The 23,281-nt window shown below is 49.8% G+C and overlaps 1 protein-coding gene, 3 non-coding genes and 1 pseudogene across 4 annotated transcripts in view; 3 read left to right on the forward strand and 2 right to left on the reverse strand.

Moving 5' to 3' along the window:
- The window catches only part of LOC102695046 (zinc finger protein 721-like), a 1,154,024-nt pseudogene that overhangs the window by 543,743 nt on the left and 587,000 nt on the right, over positions 1-23,281 (reverse strand).
- Positions 1-23,281, forward strand: part of LOC138242831 (zona pellucida sperm-binding protein 3-like) — a 496,704-nt gene that overhangs the window by 150,531 nt on the left and 322,892 nt on the right. The window lies entirely within an intron of this gene.
- On the reverse strand, positions 1,911-1,982 carry trnad-guc (transfer RNA aspartic acid (anticodon GUC)). Its single transcript has one exon. It is a non-coding gene; the product is annotated as a tRNA-Asp (tRNA).
- Positions 3,011-3,083, forward strand: trnaf-gaa (transfer RNA phenylalanine (anticodon GAA)). The gene has a single exon. It is a non-coding gene; the product is annotated as a tRNA-Phe (tRNA).
- On the forward strand, positions 3,193-3,265 carry trnav-aac (transfer RNA valine (anticodon AAC)). Its single transcript has one exon. It is a non-coding gene; the product is annotated as a tRNA-Val (tRNA).

The following is a 23,281-nucleotide window of genomic DNA, read 5'->3' on the forward strand; positions in this document are numbered from 1 at the left end:
TTTGTTCCCAATGTATTACCGGTGCCTTCGTGCACTCTTGTACCAAACGCACGTTCCTTCTGTACGCGGAGCCGATCATTTGCAATTGGGCTGTGCCGACGGACCAGGACGAGCTCTGTCGGCTCAAAAGCAGCGCAGGACCTGCAAGAACAACAGAAAGATTAGCATCCAGCGGGGGCCTCTTAGTGAGCCCAAGATCTCATCAAGAATCGGCTCCAGCAACAGGGCTGGGCGCATTGTTCCATTCTCCGACCACTCTCGGTGTAAACAAGTCCCTCCTGGTCTCTGCTTGAAATGCACTTTCCTGCGTTTGCTTTGGTGTAACTGGCTTCCCCTGCATGGGTGAATGTGAAGAAGATCCTTAGTAAGTCATTGAAGAAAACCGAGAAGAGGTCGGAGTGGCCTCTGTCGTTCATCAACGATCCAGTCAGGCAGTACTCCTCTGCAAAGCGTCGTTTGTTCACATCGATTGGCTTTTTTTGCCTTCATTCGTGCAAGTAGTAAAAGCGGACACCCCTATTCTGCCGTGACCCGGATTCGAACCGGGGTTGTTGCGGCCACAACTCAAAGTACTGACCACTATACGATCACGGCGAGTTACCGATACACACATGGCAGGGCGGAAAAGGCTGTGCTCTCTTCGTGTGACATAATTCGGAAAAGTCCTGACGTTGCATTTCAACTGAGCCCCAGTATACATCGACCCTTCGACACTCTGAGTGACAACTAGGGGTTAGGATTCCTGGTTTTCACCCAGGCGGCCCGGGTTCGATTCCTGGTATGAGAACGTGTTGGTTTTGCCTCCTGCTTTGCAAAAGATCAGCACCGTGTATGAAGGAGCCGCATTAAAACCACTCGAACGTGCAAAACGTGCGAGAAGAGGGGGCGCTTGTTTCCAACCGAAACTTCTCGCGTGTGAGACGAGCTGATCATCGCTGTGGGAGGGTTACTCTGGTAGACAGGGCTGACCTTCGGCAATAGGATTTATACTCTCCAAGATGATATTTGCACTTTCTGGAGAAGCGATTTTCTCCACTTCAGTAGCCCGATTTCGTCGATTGCGTGGAGAGGGCTGTAGAATGTGGCGCCGCCTTTCCTGCTCCGTCTATGACAGGCGTGCTGGTCTCTGGAGAGAGAGCACGGTCCATCAGCGCACTCCAATAAAGGCACTGGAAGCAGCTGAATCGCATTGGCGAAGCTCAGCGCTGGGCCGCTGGGCACGTCTTACCACCGTTTCCATAGTGTTGTGGTTATCACGTTCGCCTCACACGCGAAAGGTCCCCGGGTGGAAACAGACATCTTTTGTCGCCAGGCACAAAAGGGGATTGGGGATTCGCCTAGCGCTGTGATCGAACAGACCCACTCACCTCTTAGTGTGGCGGGATCTGCACAGTGCATGTCACAGCACATCCTGCTTTCACTTCAATGCGCGTCCTGATGTACCCCAGTCTCCCGCGTGACAGGTGGGGACAGGTGACAGGTCCTATACTAACGAGGAAGACATCGCTCTCGCCGACCCCCGGCATCGTGTCCCGACCCACCGTGCTGGAAGCCGACGCGTGCTGTGATTCCTTTACGGAGCAGAAATGACAACCAAGGAGCCGAGAGATCATTTCAGCATTTCGCGTCTGAACGGAAAACACAAACGACCAACTCGGAATGACTTGCCTTTGACGCTTCTCAAAGCATTCTTTGTGCATCGAACAGACCCACTCACCTCTTATTGTGGCGGGATCTGCACAGTGCATGTCGCAGCGCTTCCTGCTTTCACTTCAATGTGCTTCCTGATGTCGAGTCGTGTGCCGTGCGGAGGCTCTGAAAGCGAGAGCAATGAAAAGGTGCACGACGCTGTGAAAGAAAACAGAGAAGTGAAAGGCAGTCATTTCTCTAAGGAGGTGAAAGAAAAGCTACTTCCCGTCGGGGAATTGAACCCCGGTCTCCCGCGTGACAGGCGGGGATACTTGCCACTATACTAACGAGGAAGACATCACTCTTTCTACAACCCCTGGCATCGTGTCCCGACCCAGTATGCTGGAAGCCGACGCGTGCTGTGATCCCTTTACGGAGCAGAAATGACAACCGAGGAGCCGAGAGATCATTTCAGCATTTCGCGTCTGAACGGAAAACACAAACGACCAACTCGGAATGACTTACCTTTGACGCTTTTCAAAGCGTTCTTTGTGCACGACGACTGCGCCGCCTAGCAGATACAAATGGGTTGTACAACTTTGAACTAGCAAATGGAAGAGGGCTAAGCCCCCTCTCTCTTAGCCCAGGTTCGATCTGTCTCCCAGAATCACCAGGGCGCACACACACACACACACCCGTGCCGTTGAAGTGCTCTGCTTCATTTCTAAGGGCAACTCAACATTCACTCCTACCCCGAGTGCAGAAAAGACAGCATCCACAGCAACAACAGCTCAGGTCTCTGCACAGGAGCTAAGCTGCCCTCATCTCCTCTGCTCTGCGGCTCCTGCGGAGTGGAGTCCTGCCTGGAGCCGTGTTTGCAGGCGGCAGCTCCCCGCGCCCTGTCTGTGCGTCGTGTCCAAGAGCTCCTGGGAGGAAGAGAGAGCCCTCCCACTCGGGGGCTTTTCCACGGTCTGTGTGAGGAGGGGCGGGTGTGTCCAGTAGCTTATCGAGTGGAAGCCTGGGGCGGCGGAGAGCTGTGATCGTGCAGACCTTGAGGTGTCACCTCTTTGTCTGCTTTCCTGCCCCCCCTCCGCCCAAGCTCTGCTCCAAAGTAGCCCGGCAACCCCTCACACCTGCACGTGTCACAACCTAAGGTGCGGTCATGAGACACCCATGGGGTGTCGTTCTGTTCTTGCTAATTGTTTCCTGCCCGTCGCAGGCAGGAGTCCATGCGAGGAAGATGCGCTGGACAGAGCTCAGAGGGCGCAGCTGGGTGGCTTTCCTTCTGAGTGACGTTCCTGCAACACTCTCCCGCTACTCTTGGTGCGCTCATGCCACAACACAGGAAGGCTGGAGCAGGTGGCTGTGGGCTTTGCACACCGCCGAAATAGCTCAGTTGGGAGAGTGTTAGACTGAAGATCTAAAGGTCCCTGGTTCGATCCCGGGTTTCGGCATTTTGTTTCATCGCGCCCTTTGTTCCTCTCTCCAGCGCCCCCTGCCTAAAGTGACGTGTCCCTTTCTCAGCCCGAAACGCAAGCGAGACACCAGCAGCAGTCCCTGCAGGTTTCCGTAGTGTAGCGGCTATCACGTTCGCCTAACACGCGAAAGGTCCCCGGTTCGAGACCGGGCGGAAACAGCCTCGTTTTGCACGCTCCTGTACTTCACAGAGGTCTTGAGCGACCGGTCATTTGTTCCCAATGTATTTCCGGTGCCTTTGTGCACTCTTGTACCAAACGCACGTTCCTTCTGTACGCGGAGCCGATCATTTGCAATTGGGCTGTGCCGACAGACCAGGACGAGAATCGCCTGAGATGACGGAGTAAACGTGAGTTCCTGAATTCCTCTGGCCCGGGTAAGACACCGGTGTATGTAATGGGTGGTTTGCTGTAAGCCCAGAATTTGGTCTGGCAGGCGGTCCGCGGTATTGTGTACAGGCGTTCGAAGCTGGTGTAGGCGTCCCACACTGACAGATTGAAGAAACTGAGTCTATTTAGTCTGAAGGGAGTGTCTCACACTGACAGGCTGGAGGAACTGAGTCTCTTTAGTCTGAAGGGAGTGAACCCAGGTGCCCTGTGCTGAGCCAGGATCAGGGTGGAGTGGCGATTGCCATGATCTGGCGAGCACAAAGCTTCATCAGCTGCCCTTTGCCACAGGAGGTAAGAGGATGTCCAGTGATGACGTGCTTCCCTGTCCGTCGTGGCAGTGAACAGGTCCTGGTTACAGGATCTCTAAAAAAGGAAATAAAGACTGAAATCAGATCCGACCCACCATGCTGCCACGGCGACGGTGCACTGCCCAGTGAAAGTGGCAGCCTGTCCCTGGACTGTGGGTGGAAACTGGAGCACCTGGAGGAAACCCCTACAGACAAGGGAGAGAACATGCAAACTCCACACCACACAGACAGCACCCAGACCCCAGGTCCAGAACTGTGAAGCATGCCCGACGATGCGGAAGGGCTTTTACAAATGAGTGTGTAACTCACACTGGTGCCCAGGATGGCCTGCTACCGGAACGCAACCTAATTTTCTTAATGCAGTTTGTTCGAAGCGGTTCGCAGGAGCTGGAGGTGAGGACTGAGCTGGGGTCCAGTGTGCGAGAGTGACTGCTGATGTCACGTGTGTGTGTGTGTGTGTGTGTCTGGATCATTGTGAGCGCCGTTAGGTTTGTGTATTTGTTTAAACAAGAGGACGTGTCTGTGCGGGTCTGACTCTGTGTGAGGGTGCAGCTCTAACTGTGCGCGCGGGCGTGTCTATCTCTCTACACTGCATGAGGGGCTAAATCTGCCTCCGAGAACCCGACTTTTCAGAAGAAAAATCTATGAAAAGGCACGGCCTGGCCCTCTTCTCTTGCTCCCGACGTATAACACACTGGGGGATGAAGCTGGTGTCTTCAGCTGTAACCCTAGCTATTTATGCAAACAGCTCTTTTACGAAAAGCAGCTCTAGGCCTAGACAAGAGGAACAGATAAAACAAATCTTGGATTTATGGCTTATTCAAAGCAGACTGAGCGCTGCTTTACTGTATGTAGGAGCCAGAGATGAAGAACGAGCTATTTAAGGAAATCAGGAGTGTGAGAGAGGGACTGTGTGCTTTTCCTCCCAAAAGAGAAGGCTTGTGGTTCTTTATGCTTTTCTGCACAGGCTGCCAACGTTTGGGTTCTTGGTTTGAATGCTCGAGTTGTCAGGCTGGCGTTTTTTGTTCCTGTTGGAGCCCATAATTGTGAACAAGGCGCTTGAGGACGTCTCTGTGCGGGTGTGCGTTTGTAATGACGTGTGTGTGCCTCTCTGTTTCAGTATAAAAAATGCATTTAAGACATTCAGCCTTTTCACGTTCCTAATATTCTTTCCTTCTCGACAATAAGAACTAAGGTGGCTGCTGGAAGAGGTGTTAATGGGGCCAGCAGGGGGTGCTCACCCTGCGGTCTGTGTGGGTCCTAATGCCCCAGTCTCGTGATGGGGACACTGGACTGTAAACTGGCGCCGTCCTTCGGATGAGACGTAAAACCGAGGTCCTGACTCTCTGTGGTCATTAAAAATCCCAGGGTGTTTCTCGAAAAGAGTAGGGGTTTTACCCCAGTGTCCTGGCCAAATTTCCCATTGACCCTTACCAATCATGGCCTCCTAATAACCCCCATTTATGAATTGGCTTCATTACTCTGCTCTCCTCCCCACTGATAGCTGGTGTGTGGGGAGCGTTCTGATGCACTATGGCTGCCGTCGCATCATCCAGGTGGATGCTGCACATTGGTGGTGGTGGTGGAGGGGAGTCCCCATTTCCTGCAAAGCGCTTTGAGTGGAGTGTCCAGAAAAGCACTATATAAGTGTAAGCAATTATTATTCATTATAATGTAATAAGTCCATTATTTCTCACCCCTCCATTGCAAGGCATACACAACACAAACACCAGGAACAATTATCTCAGAAGCCAGTTAACCTCCCAGAAGAAATAAAAGGTGTTAAAAGTAAGTATCTCCTTTAGGTGAGGACAGACTGGATCAAACAAAAACAACATTTGAAGTGAATTGCAAATGTATTGAGTTGTGATGCAACTGTATCTTGAACCTAACATGACTGGGGCGTGCATTTTTGAAATTGCATTTTCACAGCTGAAATACAAAATGAAGCTGATCGCAGTCCAAACTCAAGGTATTGTTGTAAAACTAAATATTCAACATGTTTCTACCTGTCCCTTTTTAGCTCACTCAGAAGTCCATAGCCTGCATCCTGGTGCCTCTCTGTCTCTCTCCCTCCACACTGCTGGTCCAGTGGAGGTGCTGTTTGATCCTGCAGGATCTGTCCAGTCTCGTATAGTCTTACTGAGCAGCGCAGGGCTCCCTGGCCCCAGGTACGAACAGTGAGTGTCAGTGCAGAACAGCTCTCTGACACTCCGCTCCCTCACTCCAGCTGATCAGGGCAACTACACAGTGAGGGACCTTAAGGGAAGCAGTATCAGCACTGTGATCGTCACTGTGGGTGGTAAGCAGGTCTACAGTAGGGTCACTAGAGGGCTCTATATTCTTGACAGAGTGTGTTCTTATATCATCCTCTGTCCTGATTGTCTTTTAGCTCACAGAGACACTGTCACCCTGCAGCCTGAAGCCTCTCTGTCTGTCCCTCTGTTCACTGGAGAGCCAGTGGAGGTGCTGTTTGATCCTGCAGGAGGTGGAAACTGGACCTCAGTGTGTTCTGTCCAGAACAGCACAGCCAGCTGTGTCCCCCAGTACAGTTTTTTTTTTTTTTTGATGATTAGCCATATGTTGATTACAATATTGTACATAATGTATAATTTGAACTCGATATTTTTCAGGAGTGAATGATTGTATATTTTCAGAATAAATTTCGAAACCAAATTATTGTCCCTCGATCTCTGTCTCTCTCTCACCCTGCTGTCTGTCTGTCCCTGCCTCTCTGTCTCTCTCTTTCAGCCCCGTCTGTCTGTCCCTCGATCACTGTCTCTCTCTCTCTCCTTCCTCTCTCTCTCTCGGTTTGTTTGTCCCTCAATCTCAATCTTTCTCTTTGCCCGCTGTCTTTCTGTGCCTTCATCTTTGTCTCTCTCTCCTTCCTTTCTGTCTGTCACTCTGTCTGTCCTGCGTTGTCCCAGCTGGGCCTGTCTCCCCGGCTCTCTGCCTTCAGCTCTGTTCGCCGATGTCCCACCAGCCCGTCTCTCTCTCAGCCTGTCTCTTGACTTGCAGGAGGAAGAGGAGGTGGAGACAGCTCCTCCGGCAGGAGAGAGGAAGGAGGTCAGTGCTGGTCCCACCCTGCCTCCTGTCCTGTCTGTGGTGGAGTTTCGCCGTCTTGTCTGTCCCTGGGTCTCAGTGTCTCTCTCTCTTTCAGCCCTGTCTGTCAGTGTCTCTCTCTTCCTCCTCTCTGTCCTCAGTGTGTCTCTCTCCTCCTCCTCTCTGTCCTGTGGTGTCCAGTCAGTGTGTCTCTCTCCTCCTCCTCTCTGTCCTGTGGTGTCCAGTCAGTATGTCTCTCTCCTCCTCCTCTCTATCCTGTGGTGTCCAGGCAGTGTGTCTCTCTCCTCCTCCTCTCTGTCCTGTGGTGTCCAGGCAGTGTGTATCTCTACTCCTCCTCCTCTCTGTCCTGTGGTGTCCAGTGGGTCAGTATTAGTGGGCTACACCCAGGCTCACTCACCGCGAGTTTGATCTCAGCAGAGTCTCTGTGCTCTTGGGACACTTGACTCACCTGTCTCCCTCTTCCTCTCCCTGTGCTGTCCCTCTCCTGCCCCCTCTCTCCCTCCTCGGACTCCAGCTGGAGGAGGTCCAATCACCCCCTCCTGTGAGACAGAAGAAAAAGAAGGTGGGTAATGCTCTGATCCTCTCTTTACTCTTGTCCAGTGTCCAGTCAGTGTCCAGTCAGTGTGTCTGTATGAACCCCTCTCTCTCTCAGTGCAGTGTTCATGTACTGGAGTGTCCAGTCAGTGTATCTGTATGAACCCCTCTCTCTCAGTGCAGTGTTCATGTACTGGAGTGTCCAGTCAGTGTGTCTGTATGAACCCCTCTCTCTCTCAGTGCAGTGTTCATGTACTGGAGTGTCCAGTTGTGTGTCTGTATGAACCCCTCTCTCTCTCTCTCAGTGCAGTGTTCATGTCCTGGAGTGTCCAGTCCGACTCTTAACGTGACTCTCCTGTCTCTGCTTCAGAAGCGCTGGTGCGTCTTTTTAAACTCCCTGAGCTGCGTGTCGGTGGAGACAGATGATCAGGACGAGCCGATGGAGGCGGTGGAGACTGTAGGTCAGGAGAGGAAGAGCGAGGGAGAGGAGGAGCAGGCTGCCGGGAATGACAAGAAGAAGAAGAGGAGGTGCAGGTGAGCAGACAGGGGGGCACCGCCCGGTCGTGTCTGTGATTCAAGGAAGAGTCTCCTCTTGCTGTTTGATGTCATGGTGACGTCTGTGTCTGTGTCCCTCACACCTGCAATAACAATATTCTTTCCAGGTTCCTTTCCTGGTTCTGTGCCTGCTAAGATCTGGACTGGACTGGACTGTACTGGACCGGAGCTGAGAGACACCAGACTGTGCTGGACCGAAGCTGAGAGACCCCAGACTGCACTGGACCGGAGCTGAGGGACACCAGACTGGACTGGAGCTGAGGGACACCAGTCTGGACTGAAACTGAGGGACCCCAGACTGTGCTGGACCGAAGCTGAGGGACCCCAGTCTGTGCTGGACCGAAACTGAGGGACCCCAGACTGTGCTGGACCGAAGCTGAGGGACCCCATTCTGTGCTGGACTGAAGCTGAGGGACCCCAGACTGGACTGGACCGGAGCTGAGGGGCCCCAGACTGGACTGGACCGAAGCTGAGGGACCCCAGTCTGTGCTGGACCGAAGCTGAGGGACCCCAGTCTGGACTGCACTGGAGCTGAGGGACACCAGACTGGACTGGAGCTGAGGGGCCCCAGACTGGACTGGACTGGAGCTGAGGGGCCCCAGACTGGACTGGACTGGAGCTGAGGGACACCAGACTGGACTGGACTGAAGCTGAGGGGCCCCATACTGGACTGGAGCTGAGGGGCCCCAGACTGGACTGGACTGGAGCTGAGGGGCCCCAGACTGGACTGGACTGGAGCTGAGGGACATTAAGTATTATTTGAAGGTCCTGTGATGATCGTAAGATGGGGGGGGGGGGTCACTAAATAAACCCTTGACATTAATCTGTATTGTAATTTTTGTTCTTTTGTTAAGCATCAATAAATTTTTTTTTAAAAAAATCTGTTTAGCTTTTGTTTTTTTCCCTCCCCTCCCCCCCACCGAAACGAACGAACAGAGTCTGTCCTTCTCTTTCATCCCGGAGAGTTTGTGGTTGACGGATTGAGGCCGAGAGCCCTCGTCGTCGGCGTGCCACCAGTTGGCGGGGATATAGCAGGGGGAGCATTGTGTCCAATACTCCTTGAAACGAGACAGATTTCAAGCCACCTCCGTCTGAAGAGAAGGAAGTCGACCACGAAGTCCAGGGTGTCCTAGGAAGCTCTTTAGCCCTCGTTTGCCCAGCAGCCATCTCACCCTGCAGCTCCCAGCTGGCAGCCCCCCCCCCCCACTGCAGCCCAGCAGGTGGGAGCCTAGTCAGTACCTGGAGGGGAGACTCCTGGGAAAAACTGAGGTTGCTGCTGGGAGAGGTGTTAGTAGGGCCTGCAGGGGGCGCTCACCCTGCGGTCTGTGTGGGTCCTGATGCCCCAGTATAGTGACGGGGACACTGGACTGTAAACAGGCGCTGTCCTTCGGATGAGACGTCAAACCGAGGTCCTGACTCTCTGTGCTCATTTACAATCCCGGGGTGTCTCTGGAGAAGAGTAGGGGTGTTACCCCAGTGTCCTGGCCTGATTCCCCCCCTGGTCTTGACCCATCATGGCCTCCTTATCACCCCCCCTCTCTGAACTGGCTCCATCCCTCTGCTCTCCTCCCCAATGAGAGCTGCTGTGTGCTGAGCGGACTGGAGCATCATCCAGGTGGGGGCTGCACACTGGGGGGGCTGGAGGGGATCCCCCTGACCTGGGAAGAGCTCTGAGTGGAGAGTCCAGACTTATTAATTATTATTATTATTCGTGCTGCACTGGGCTCCTGTCCTGGCAGTGAGAGGGGGACTCTGTGATCAGTATGGATACTTATGACTGTATAATAATACATGATAGAAATGGAACACAGGGTAGCGCTGTAGTCCCTTCGAAACATTTTGAACTGCCAGAAGAAGTTTTCACAACCCGGACTCGTGAAGGTACAGGTCTTCTCCCATCGTCCGGAGCAAGGTGTATCGTGTCCTGGTGATTTCTCCCGTTTCGAACGGAGTTTAATGTCGCGTTTCTACTTTATTAGAGAGAGGCACTGAACTTTGGGGAATGTGACATCCAACCAGTATTACTAGTAGGTTGATAAATATAAATGTTTTTTTTCCCCCCGTATTATACCTCGCGAAATATAATATGTGTGTGTGTCCTGTGATGGACTGGTGTCCTGTCCAGGGTGTGTGAGTGTGTGTGTCTGTGTGTCCTGTGATGGACAGATGGTACCCAGCCTGGACACCCGTGAGACACTGGCTGTGATGGACTGGTATCCTGTGAAGGACTGGTGTCCTGTCCAGGGTGTGTGTGTGTCCTGTGATGGACTGGTGTCCTGTCCAGGGTGTGTGTGTGTACTGTGATGGACTGGTGTCCTGTCTAGGGTGTGTGTGTGTCCTGTGATGGACTGGTGGATCACAATATTGATTCTCCTCCTTGATTCTCTCCTTCATCGCCAGAGTGAAAGCGGGACACGGCAGTAAAAGCTCAGCCCTGCGGGTGGTGGTCCTCTCGGCCACACGGGGGGGGGGGGTTATGTTCACGTCCCGCTGGGAATCGCACCGACGCGGCGGGGTTTGTGAACGTCCCAGACACCAAGAAAACGAGAGAGAGATAAAAGGTCGTTTTCGGGGTTCAAGAAGCAACCCCGAGATTCAGGGAGATTCACCCCGCTGAGCTTACTCTGCCAAAAACACGCAGGTTTTATTTTTTTCCCGTGCCCCCCTCACACAGGCCGTTTCTGTAGCGTAAAGTTGTGTTTTTCTGCGCGGCGGTCGATGAGAGGCGAAATTTTATTTTATTTTTTTCCCACGGTTTGAAACAGAAACAGCCGGGTGGTGTTGTAGAGAGGTCGACGTGCCTGGTTTTCCTCGTCTGCGAAGCCCGTTTTTTTTTTTTTTTGGGGGGGGGGGTCGTGAGGTCCCACGCAGCACTCGGAAAAGAAAATGGTTTTTCTTTTCCCCGCAGGACGGGGGGGAACCCGTGTTTTTTGGACGTGGCGTGGCCCGAAATTTACGCCCTTGGGCGCTAGAGGGGGGTGGATGTTGGTCTTTCTTTGATTTTGGGGTCGGGGGGGGGGGGTGCTAATTTCACTGAACCAAACCCCACGGAAACCCGTGTTGGACGTGGGGGTGCTAAATGCGCCCTCGACGTGATTTTGTCTTTAAATTCAAGTGCAGCTTTTGTAACCCTTGGGCCGGAAACACCTGGACCCGTTTCCTCTGCCTGTCCGAGGTGGCGACTACCGGGGTCGTACAGGGACACCCGGCTGGCCGCTGAGAGTTGGAAAAATAAAATGTCCACCCAAAAAAAAAACAACAACCGTGAAAAATGTCGGCCATTTTTGTTTCGCGGCCGAGCCGTGAGCGCGTCGGGGGCGACGTCACGGAGGCTTCACAATGAGCCGCCTGTCGTCACAGAGCGGCGGATTCTAGCGGGGGGCGGCGCCAGAGCCCAATGAGCTCAGAGGAGTGAAGAGAGAAGAGGAGGAAAGCGCTATATAGTCCTTTCTAAACACGTGTTTCTTCCAATAAAGTTACTTCGACTTCAATCGTTAGTTTCAGCTTCAGAATCGCTCTTCAGTATCCCCGTGAAATCGGTAAGTCAGTCAAAAGTGCCGCTGGCGAGAAATAACAAAATCAGTGGAGAAATAAGTTGTTTTTTTACCGTTACTCAACTCTTATGGGTGTGATCGTGCTGTAAAAAGATATTGAGAGGAGGTGCACCTCTACATAGAGAGTGGCGGGGGTGTGGAACAAAGCTGATACCCTGGCTTCTCTCAGGACACAGCTGGGTGAGGTCCTCCAGTCAGGACAGGAGGCTCTTCTGTACACAGAGGGGGGCGGGGGTGGGGAACAAGCCGGCTAGCTGTGTGGCTCCGCCCCCTCCCCTCCCCTCTGTGACTCTGCTTGTCTCGGCAGGACGATGGACCGACAGAGATGCCGCACGGCCGTGCACGGTCGCAGCAGGACCCGGGCCCGGCGAGGCGTCGTAAGTCCACCCCGCCGTCCAGCGTCCAGTGTCCAGCGTCCAGCCCTCCTTCAACTGGCCTCTCCGCCCCCAGCAGCGCTCGCTGTATTATAATAATAATAATAATAATAAACTTCACTGATAGAGCACCTTTCACACACATAGCAGCGCAAAGTGCTTGACAGACCAGGTCTCACGGTAACACCTCCAGACGAGGAGAGACACTTCCAGTGGTGATCTTGACTGAGGACACGCCTCGGCTCAAGAGACAGGGTCGCGGGTCTATTATGGCCTTCTGAGAGCACAGATTGCCTCTGGACGTCCCAGACTCTTACTGGACACACTGTAGAGACTCACCTGTCCAGACTCTCACTGGACACACTGTACACACTCACCTGTCCACACTCTCACTGGACACACTGTAGAGACTGCCCAAGGCCCCTAGTCTCGACACCACTGGGCTGAGCTATTTGGTCATAGCTGTCTCGGAGATGAGCAGTTTGGCGTCTTCACAGGTCACACCGGTCAGGCCGAACCCGGACTGGCAGCGGGAGAGGTCCCGGCCCAAGTCCCGGTGCTTTTCCATAAGTCTGACATGGTCGCCTTCCGCGAGACTGGACCGCCCTGTGTTGGGCCCGGTGCCCCACATCTACCCTACAGCTCCCCCCACTGACCCCTAAACTCCCAATACCCTACAGCTCCCCCCACTGACCCCTAAACTCCCGATACCCTACAGCTCCCCACACTGACCCCTAAACTTCCGATACCCTACAGCTCCACACTCTGACCCCTAAACTCCCGATACCCTACAGCTCCCCACACTGACCCCTAAACTCCCGATACCCTACAGCTCCCCACTCTGACCCCTAAACTCCCGATACCCTACAGCTCCCCACACTGACCCCTAAACTCCCGATACCCTACAGCTCCCCATTCTGACCCCCACAGTCCTGATGGCCGAGAGGTCTCTGCTTGCTGTAGTAATTGAGTGAGCTCTGTGGACCTGACCTCTGTCTTGTGTCCTCATTTCCAGCGTCTCCTAGTGGTCCGGCATTTCACACGACCTGAAGGTGAGATCTGGGGAGGAGACAGAGCACCCCCTAACACCCCTGAGCTGGGTTACAGGGTAAGACAGCTTCTTACTGTTGGACACACCTGTCCACACTCTTACTGGACACACTCGCCTGTCCGGACTATTACTGGACACACTGTACACACTCACCTGTCCAGACTCTTACTGGACACTGTAGTGGAAATCTAATGAGTTAATTGATTCTTAAAAATGTAGAGAGCTTTACAAAAAAATATATTGGTGCTTTTAGATAATATTTCAAGGATATAACTGCTATGCTACAGTACGTGCAGAATTTTAGAAAACAATTCGTCAACAAAGTACACTGTTTAGGTTAGTTTAGAAGACAATGTACCAAAATAATATATGCTGTCTGGGTTATTAGAATTAGCTGAAAGTAACTGATAAGCTTTGAATAACAAATCTAGTTTTTCTTCTCTCGCTCTATGATGTAATCTGTTTTCTCTTAGAGAAAGGGGAAGTTTTAGAAGGGACCAAGTGCTGAACTGTTTTACAGCGCAACGTCTTATAAAAACCCTGTACTGCTTGTAACAAATTGAGTCTCTGGTTGCACTTGGCGAAGTGGCAGCAGGGCTCCCAATATTGCAATATTGAAATAAAGACCTTACTCAGGTGAGAACTCTCTCTTGTGGCTTCCTTGATAGTTATATTTCCATGACAGTTTGGGGGCTCGTCCGGGATCACAAACCTGAACGCGAACGGCTGCTGAAACTCCATCCGGACCCGGACAATTTTAGCAAATTAGACGAACCTCGGAGGATAAACTGTTTATCCTTCCAGAGACGCGTCTGGAGAATTGGCAGCTGTCTGACGTCAGTAAGTGATCCTTAAAAATTAATAGTTTGAGAAGCGAGCCACAGGGGTGTTCTCACGCGGGTTTGATGAGTCTGGGACTTATATAAAGAACTTATCTTAACATAGACGTGTGGTTTTTGCTCTGTGGAGTAGTTAATGTGATAAGGTTCTAAGTAAGGCACCGATCGGTAAAAATGGGAAATTAAAATTCAAAGATGAAAATGGGACCGAGCAGTCCAGCAAAAGTACATGTACGACAAATTCGGAGAAACAATTATAGCCTGAGTTAGAGTAAAAAAAAAAATATGTTCATGAACTGTAAAGCTAGGGTAATAGGTGTAAGGGAACTTGCACATAATTTATATATGATAATTAGGGGCCCATAACTATGAAGGATCTTTGTAAGTGAATCAGAATGGACAGAGGAAAGTTGAATTAGGAAAAAGAAGTTTCCTGAAGAAGGGGAAACTTAGAAGAGAAGGAGAAGAAATGAAAGAAAATGAATTGGAAAACTTATTTAATGGAAAGAGGAATCACAGAAAAAATGGGAAGCTTAAAAAAAGACTAGTCTTGAAACTAAAGAACAGCAAGCTGCAGCTAAAGTCATGGCCATGCGTACTAAAAAGAAAAGATCTCCACCGAAATTAGAAAGCGGTCCGGAGCCACTTGTTTGTGAAATACCAATGTGCACTTTTCCAGGTCCAGAAGGAACTCCAGCATATGTACAGTACATTGACATTGGTCTCCTAGTGAATTATTTGCATTAGTTAAGTCTTTTCCTTAATTGCCTGATGATCGTAAAGAATTTAGAAGAAAGGCAAGCGCCTTGTTCTTGATTGTCTTAAGCCTAATTACAGTGACATAACCTTGTTGCTAGATCATATTGTTCCTAAAGGTTTACAACGTCCTCTAAAAAGGAGGAGGCAGATTGGCGGATATGTGACCCAAATGATGAAGAAGTATCCATTTAAATTAAACCACAAGGACATGGAGAGGAAAAGTTAGGCGGCCGCTTCTAAAAAGAGGTAAGGACTCCTCTTTTCTAAAAAGTCCCTTGTCCTCTCCATGTTGCTGTGGTGGGTTCAGGGTTTTCCTGAAGCTGAAGCGAGTACAACAGAAAAATGAGTTAATGGTGTATGTGTTTTAGATGCCTGTTTTGTGAAGGTGGGGTAGAAAAGGAGGGATTGCTGAAGGAATAGCATCTCGCCCTGCCCGTGCGAAAAAATCCAGGTGTTGCATCCTGGTACACGACTGCAGTATGGCTGAAGGTAGTAACTAGAACTGTACTCGCAGAAGAGCCAAAAATGGTAACTCGATTCAACTGTGTGTTTAAAGCCAGGATTTGGAACCTGGTCCGTGTTCCTGTATTGTGATAGTTTGTCAGTTTGTCTCGACTGGGGGATTCCGCGGGGCGCGTGGGAGACGTGAAAATGGTTTGGGGTGAAGGAAAAAAAGTTTGATTAATCCAAAGTGAAACTTAAAAGAAATATTGACTGTCAGACGGAATTTAGGCTGAACAGGAATGTAGAAAAGTGTATGAACCTTTGGATAAAAATATTTAGAGGAATATTTGAGAATTCAACAGAATATCATAGATGAGACGGAAAAATCCCTGATGGAAAAGCTAAGAGCAATGGCTGAACGAAACGAAGTTGTATATGTAGAAAAAGAAAAAGCAAAAGAAGAAATAGAACGCCTTAAGAGAGAATCTGGGAGAAGGGTGGGAATTAGTGTGGAGATTTTTGAAAGAGCATTACCCACCGAAAACTGATTAGAGAAAAGTAACAGCATGTCAGCAGAAGGAAGTGAGGATGTTTTCAGATTTTACAGAAAGGTTTATAGCTTTATGAATAGTATACTCGGGGTTAGCCGATGAAAAGGAAGTGAATGAAGATACTTCCACAGTAATAAAACAAATTTACTTGAGTGGGTTAAAACCTGATGTTGCCAAGAATGTGCAACTATGCTTTCCTGATATTACGAACAGAGACAGATGTGATTTAATAACTCGCGAAGCATGCATGCAGAAGTGCGAGCTCTGCAAATGGGAGGTAAAAAGACTCCCAAGGAGGAGAAAAGGGAGCCGCCAGTTTGTCGAAATTATTGTGCGACTTTAATGTTATACCGAGATATAAAACCTCAAAGACAAAACTACTAATAAGCTGGTGTGCAGTTACTAAAAAAAAAGGTGTTTTTTGGAGAAATTGTAAGAAAGAGGCTTGATTTCACAATTAAAGAACATATCAGAAGCTGAAACGAGAGCCGTGTGTGAACTAACAGTTTTAATCTAGTAAACCCCTCTGTAGCCTTCCTAAATTTATCTCAGGATTTAAATAAAAGTGAAATAATCTTACAGTGTGCAGTAACTGTGGGGCACAGGAGCACAGCTGTCCTGTTTTTAGACTAAAACAGCATAAAGATATGATATAACGTTTTCTAACAGGTAACAGGAGGCTACAGGAGAAGGGGTGTAAGGGTTGTGTTTAAAGCAAATAAGCTGTCACAGTCTGCTTGGGTAAAGATGTACAGTTTCAACTACTGATGTGGGTTGGGGACACCCCAGACCTATTTTAGGCCCAGACTGCAGCATTTTCTGTATGAAATAGCATTTATGTGAACTACCTCGAAAGAGTTATGTGATATTGTGATTGTTTACCTAATGAGGGAATCCATAAGGCCAGACTACTCCAAGTATTGGATCTTGAGAGGAAAAAAAAAGGAGTATAAACCAACTACATGATAAAGCCAGGGTGAATGCCTTCTCAGAACGAGCTTGTCTAGTGACGTATTGGTTTAAGGGGGGTAGTGCAGTCTAAAGACAAAATTGCCTTGACCCCTGCAGCAGAAACCGTTTTTGATGTTTTGAAACAAGCTTTCTTGCAGGCACTGGCCCTGGACAGGATTCCCTCAGACGGATCATCTGTATGTAATCTGTATGTAAGTGAAAGAAATGGGTCGTGAGCTGTTGTGCTGGTGCAGGAGGCATGGAGATAGGCATCGTCTGGTGGGTTATTATTATTCAGGACCCCTTGATGCGGTGGCCAAGGGGCCGTGTTTATGTGTTGTGCAGGCTACCTGCCTGGCTGTATAAACTGTGAATAATCTGGTGTAGAACTAGCAGACTGAATGAAAAGATTTAATTGAAACTTGTAAATATGCTAAATGGAAAATTGTAGCAATTTATATAGACTGTATATATACATTTGGTGTATGCCACAATTTTGGATGGCAGTGAAGGAATAGGGATTTCCCCAACATGGCAGGGACTCCAGTTAAGAATGCTGGGTTTGTCTCTGAACTGTTAGAAGCTTTGCAGCTGCTGACTGAAGTAGCTGTGGTAAAGTGTAAATCACATAATAAAGAAATGTTTCCAGTAACTCGAGGGAACAACTTTGCAGATGTAGCTGTCAGGTGAGCAGTACTTGTAGAACAGGAGTCTGAGACCCCTGTGAGACCTCTGTTGGGGAAAAGGGGACAGCTGCAGGATATTCAGGCTGAGGCCTCTAAAGCAGAGAAAAGGACATGGTTAGAAAAGAGTGTGGTGCTGCCAGCACACTGGACAGTCTGCAGGCCCTCACAGCCTAATGCCCTTTGTAGCTCGACAAATGCACTCTGTCGGACACCTGGGTGGGGACCGTGTTTGAAGCAGTAGCCACTTATGTGGTATCTCAATGTGATGCTTATCAAAGGAACTCAACTACAGTTCAGGTGCAGGTGCTACAGCTCAAAAGGCCTGCTCCTGAGAAACCTTTCATGCAGTAGCAAATGTTTACAATTTACATTTGTAAAGGGAAACCTTGGCTCTTATAATCTGTTTTCCCAGTGGGTTGCTGTCACTGCCTCTGTGTCTACCAAACACTTGATGATGGAGATGAGCCCTCGGTGGGCACTGACCTACCGCTTGTATTATGATCAAGGGACAGGCTGTGGCTGGATTATTCGGGGTGAGATGGACTGAGATCACCCTCAGTCTGCTGGAACAGTGGAATGAAGGAACAGAACTCTAAAAGATCGACTAGACATCAGACTGAAGGAACGCCATGGAATGCTGTGTAATTACTGTGTAATAGAGCCTGTTTGATATCATCACAGGCCAATCAACAAAACTTCCTGGAGGGATGAATTTGGCTAATGGATTGTTGAATTTGCTAATTCTCTATTGTAGTATTGTAGGTTGTTAATTGAAGTGGTGCATGGGGCTGGTGAATAGGTGCTGGACGCTTGGTGACCTCCAGTAGAGGGAAGACACGACCTGATACCTGGCGAGTGGGTGTGGTGAGGAAGATATACCCTGCCAGATGTTGCAACCCTGCTGGGAAGGACCATATCAAGTGCAACTGACTACCGACTCTGCCATCTGAGTGACAGGACGAGATCGCTGGATCTACGCATTGCGCCGACACCGAACCACTGCACCAGAGACTGAGTGAACATTAATTATTATATTGTCACTGTTTCTGTGTTTGTTGAGCTTCCTGAGGGGGGGCGACAGTGTACCTGTTAAGTGTAATGAGTTTTACTTTGATAAAATGGGGATATGGAATCAATACTTTATCAGTCAGCCACAAATAATAATCAGAGCTCATGTTGGGATTGTATTGCTATATAAGATGCTCATGGGAGTAATCCCCTTTGATAGAGGTAATTATTTAGGTTTATTGGCATGGGTAAATAGCCCTGCTTTTAGTCTGAGTGTAACTCAGATATATTAAAATGGAAATAACTGTATGCTCCTCGCTATAATCACAGTTTTAGGCCATTCTCTATTAGGGTGATAGACAGCTGTTTAGGTGAGCAAAGACTAAACAGTACTTGTATTCTAGACAATTATTAGCAAATAAATGACTTAGCAAAGCACATCTATGATGAAGAAAAATATATATCACAATTATAATCCAGATAATTGGGGCATTGGTGCATGGCTACAGTCTGTGCTAGGAACCTGGAGAGGGTCTCTGGTTCAATACATATTTGTGTGTCTGGTATTATTCGTTATGATCATACTGTTAATATCCTGCTTGAAAAACATGTGGACTAAAGCTGCTGCTTCTGTGCTAATTGTACGCCCTGAAGGGATCATGAAGGTAAAAAAAATGTAGAGAAAGGTTCTCTTATCTTGTGGCAGAACCTGATGGGTAGAACAATATAGTTTTAAGGGGGGTTACCCTTGGGAGTGATTCCCATAGATGCACATTATTATTATGGTTTGTTTGTTCATAATAAGATGTTTTGCAGGAACGGACCAAAGAGAAATTTTACAACTTCAGCTAGAATTGTTCTGCAAAACGGCACAGCTGAGGCAGTGGAAGAGTGTGTAGATTTTTCTAAGAGTTATTACCCAGCTGTTGACCAATCTTGTAAAAAAAAACCCTAAGAAAAATGCTGGGCTCCAGCCCACAGGGATTTACCTGTGCTGTAAGAACTAATGCGTGAATAAGGAGACTGGATTCTGGTGAAAGACAGGAAAAAGAGGTGGTGTTCGCTCAGGTGGAGGGGGCCGTGCCAGGTGCCCTGAATTCATGCTTCCCACTGTAAAAAGGTCACAAACGAACTGAGCAAAGACCAGGAGTGATTTCTCCACAGGGATAGATGGGGATCACATGCTTGGGACTGATGTGCACAGCCTTTTTCCTTTTTATGTGGAGGCCTGTCACCACCCAGAAAGAGGAAGAATCTAAACGCGAAGCCTCTTTGTATACAAACTGGCTGAATGAAACTGATAATGAGGGGGATATGAGTAATTTGTGGTACAAATTTATAAATCATACTGTAAAGTTAAAGAAATTTAATGCATCTTGTTATGTATGTGCTTTAATGCCTCATTCTACAGCCTCACCCATTTCTCTCCTGGTTAGAATCACTGTTTGGGCCAGGGGGAATGTTTTTCTTTAAGTTACTAACACCGATTATAGTAGCTGTGATACTTGTCTTTCTGTTTTTGTGTTGCTGTACAAAATATATTATTCCAATGCTTTGAAATATGGTAATGAATATGTTTGCGCATCAGTATGTTCTGGTAAGAACGCAAGAATCCGAAGTATGGGAGCCTCCTGGGAGTCCATATGAAGAATCTAACTTTTAATCATTTTCAAGAATAAAAAGGAGGGAATTGTAGTGGAAATCTAATGAGTTAATTGATTCTTAAAAATGTAGAGAGCTTTACAAAAAAATATATTGGTGCTTTTAGATAATATTTCAAGGATATAACTGCTATGCTACAGTACGTGCAGAATTTTAGAAAACAGTTCGTCAACAAAGTACACTGTTTAGGTTAGTTTAGAAGACAATGTACCAAAATAATATATGCTGTCTGGGTCATTAGAATTAGCTGAAAGTAACTGATAAGCTTTGAATAACAAATCTAGTTTTTCTTCTCCCGCTCTATGATGTAATCTGTTTTCTCTTAGAGAAAGGGGAAGTTTTAGAAGGGACCAAGTGCTGAACTGTTTTACAGCGCAACGTCTTATAAAAACCCTGTACTGCTTGTAACAAATTGAGTCTCTGGTTGCACTTGGCGAAGTGGCAGCAGGGCTCCCAATATTGCAATATTGAAATAAAGACCTTACTCAGGTGAGAACTCTCTCTTGTGGCTTCCTTGATAGTTATATTTCCATGACAACACACTGGACACACTCACCTGTCCACACTCTTACTGGACACACTGTACACACTCGCCTATCCAGACTCTCACTGGACACACTGGACACACTCACCTGTCCAGACTCTTACTGGACACCCTGGACACACTCACCTGTCCTCACTCTCACTGAACACACTGGACACACTCACCTGTCCAGACTCTTACTGGACACGCTGGACACACTCACCTGTCCACACTCACCTGTCCAGACTCTTACTGGACACACTCTCTCTGGACACACTGTCCACACTCACCTGTCCAGACTCTCACTGGACAAACTGTACACACTCACCTGTCCAGACTCTCACTGGACACACTGGACACACTCACCTATCCAGACTCTCACTGGACACACTGGACACACTCACCTGTCCAGACTCTTACTGGACACCCTGGACACACTCACCTGTCCTCACTCTCACTGGACACACTGGACACACTCACCTGTCCAGACTCTTACTGGACACGCTGGATACACTCACCTGTCCACACTCACCTGTCCAGACTCTTACTGGACACACTCTCACTGGACACACTGTCCACACTCACCTGTCCAGACTCTCACTGGACAAACTGTACACACTCACCTGTCCACACTCTCACTGGACACACTGGACACACTCACCTGTCCAGACTCTTACTGGACACACTGGACACACTCACCTGTCCACACTCTCACTGGACACACTGGACACACTCACCTGTACAGACTCTTACTGGACACACTGGACACACTCACCTGTCCACACTCTCACTGGACACACTTTACACACTCACCTGTCCAGGTGTAGTCTCTGCTCCTCATCCCCCCTGCGTTGTGTCTCCCCCCCTCCCCGCTGGACAGAATCCTGTGGTGTCTTCTTGTCTCCCCGAGCTCGTCCAGAAGCTGGAGAGCGCGGCAGAGCTGCAGCTGGAGCTCCCGGGGTCGCCCGGCTCGTCCAGCTCGGGCTCGCCCAGCTCGTTCCGCTCGGTGTCCCCCCCGTCCTCGCCCGAGAGCCCCCTCTGCTCCCCGCCCCCGGCCCCCCCCTCCGGCCCCCTCAGGCCCCTGTCCGCCCCGCCCCGCCGCCCCCCCTTCCTCCCCGCCATGCCCCTTGAGCCCCCCCTGCTGCCCAGGGCGGTGCCCCTGCCCCTGCCCCCGCCCGTCCTGCCCCCCATCGCCTGCCCGGCCCCGCCAGGCCCCGCCTGGGGCTCACCGGTGCGGAGGGCAAGGAGAGAGGCTGAGATGTCTGACGAGGCAAGTGGGACAGAGTCTGTCCGTCTGTCTGTCTGTCCGTCTGTCCGTCTGTCCTTCTGTCCTTTTCTCTGTCCATCTTTCCTTCTGTCCATCTGTCCTTTTCACTGTCCTTCTGTCTTTCTGTTCGTTTCTCTGTCCATCTGTCCTTCTGTCCTTCTGACTTTCTGTTCTTTTCTCTGTCCATCTGTCCTTCTGTCCATCTGTCTTTCTGTCCTTTTCTCTCTTTCTGTTCATCAGTCCATCTGTCCTTTTCTCTGTCTTTTTGTCCGTCTGTACTTCTCTCTTTCTGTCCTTCTGTCTGAGTCTCTCTTTTTCTCTGTGTCTGTCCCTCTCTCCCTGTCTCTCTCCCTGTGTCTTTCCATGTCTCCCTGCTCTCTGTCTGTCCTCCGTTGTCCCAGCTGGGTCTCTCTCCCTGTGTCTCTCCGTGTGTCTACCTGTCTGTCTCTCTGTCTGTCCTGGGTTGTCCCAGCTGGGCCTGTCTCCTCTGCTCTGTGCCTTCAGCTCTGTTCGCCGATGCCCCGCCAGCCCGTCTCTCTCTCAGCCTGTCTCTTGACTTGCAGGAGGAAGAGGAGGTGGAGACAGCTCCTCCGGCAGGAGAGAGGAAGGAGGTCAGTGCTGGTCTTACCCTGCCTCCTGTCCTGTCTGTCCCTGGGTCTCAGTGTCTCTCTTTCTTTCAGCCCTGTCTGTCAGTGTCTCTCTCGGCCTGCTGTCTGTCTGTCCCTGCCTCTCTGTCTCTCTCTCTTTCAGCCCTGTCTGTCAGTCTGTCTGTCCCTCGATCTCAGTGTCTCTCTCTCAGCCTGCTGTCTGCCTGTCCCTGCCTCTCTGTCTCTCTCTCTTTCAGCCCTGTCTGTCAGTCTGTCTGTCCCTTTGATCTCAGTGTCTCTCTCTTGGCCTGCTGTCTGTCTGTCCCTGCCTCTCTGTCTCTCTTTCAGCCCTGTCTGTCAGTCTGTCTGTCCCTTTGATCTCAGTGTCTCTCTCTCGGCCTGCTGTCTGTCTGTCCCTGCCTCTCTGTCTCTCTCTTTCAGCCCTGTCTGTCAGTCTGTCTGTCCCTCGATCTCAGTGTCTCTCTCTCGGCCTGCTGTTTGTCTGTCCCTCGATCTCTGTCTCTCTCTCTCTCTTTCCTCTCTCTCTCTCTCTCTCTCTCGGTTTGTTTGTCCCTCAATCTCAATCTTTCTCTTTGCCTGCTGTCTTTCTGTGCCTTCATCTTTGTCTCTCTCTCTACTTCCTTTCTGTCTCTCTCTGTCCTGTGGTGTCCAGTCAGTGTGTCTCTCTCTTCCTCCTCTCTGCCGTGTGGTGTCCAGTCAGTGTCTCTCTCCTCCTCCTCTCTGTCCTGTGGTGTCCAGTCAGTGTGTCTCTCTCCTCCTCCTCCTCCTCTCTGTCCTGTGGTGTCCAGTGGGTCAGTATTAGTGGGCTACACCCAGGTCACTCACTGCGAGTGTGATCCCAGCAGAGTCTCTGTGCTCTTGGGACACTTTACTCACCTGTCTCTCTCTTTCTCTCCCTGTACTGTCCCTCTCCTGCCCCCTCTCTCCCTCCTCGGACTCCAGCTGGAGGAGGTCCAATCACCACCTCCTGTGAGACAGAAGAAAAAGAAGGTGGGTAATGCTCTGATCCTCTCTTTACTCCTGTCCAGTGTCCAGTCAGTGTGTCTGTAT

The sequence above is a fragment of the Lepisosteus oculatus genome, chromosome 14 (genome assembly GCF_040954835.1).
Source record: "Lepisosteus oculatus isolate fLepOcu1 chromosome 14, fLepOcu1.hap2, whole genome shotgun sequence".
Taxonomy (NCBI): Eukaryota; Metazoa; Chordata; class Actinopteri; order Semionotiformes; family Lepisosteidae; genus Lepisosteus; species Lepisosteus oculatus.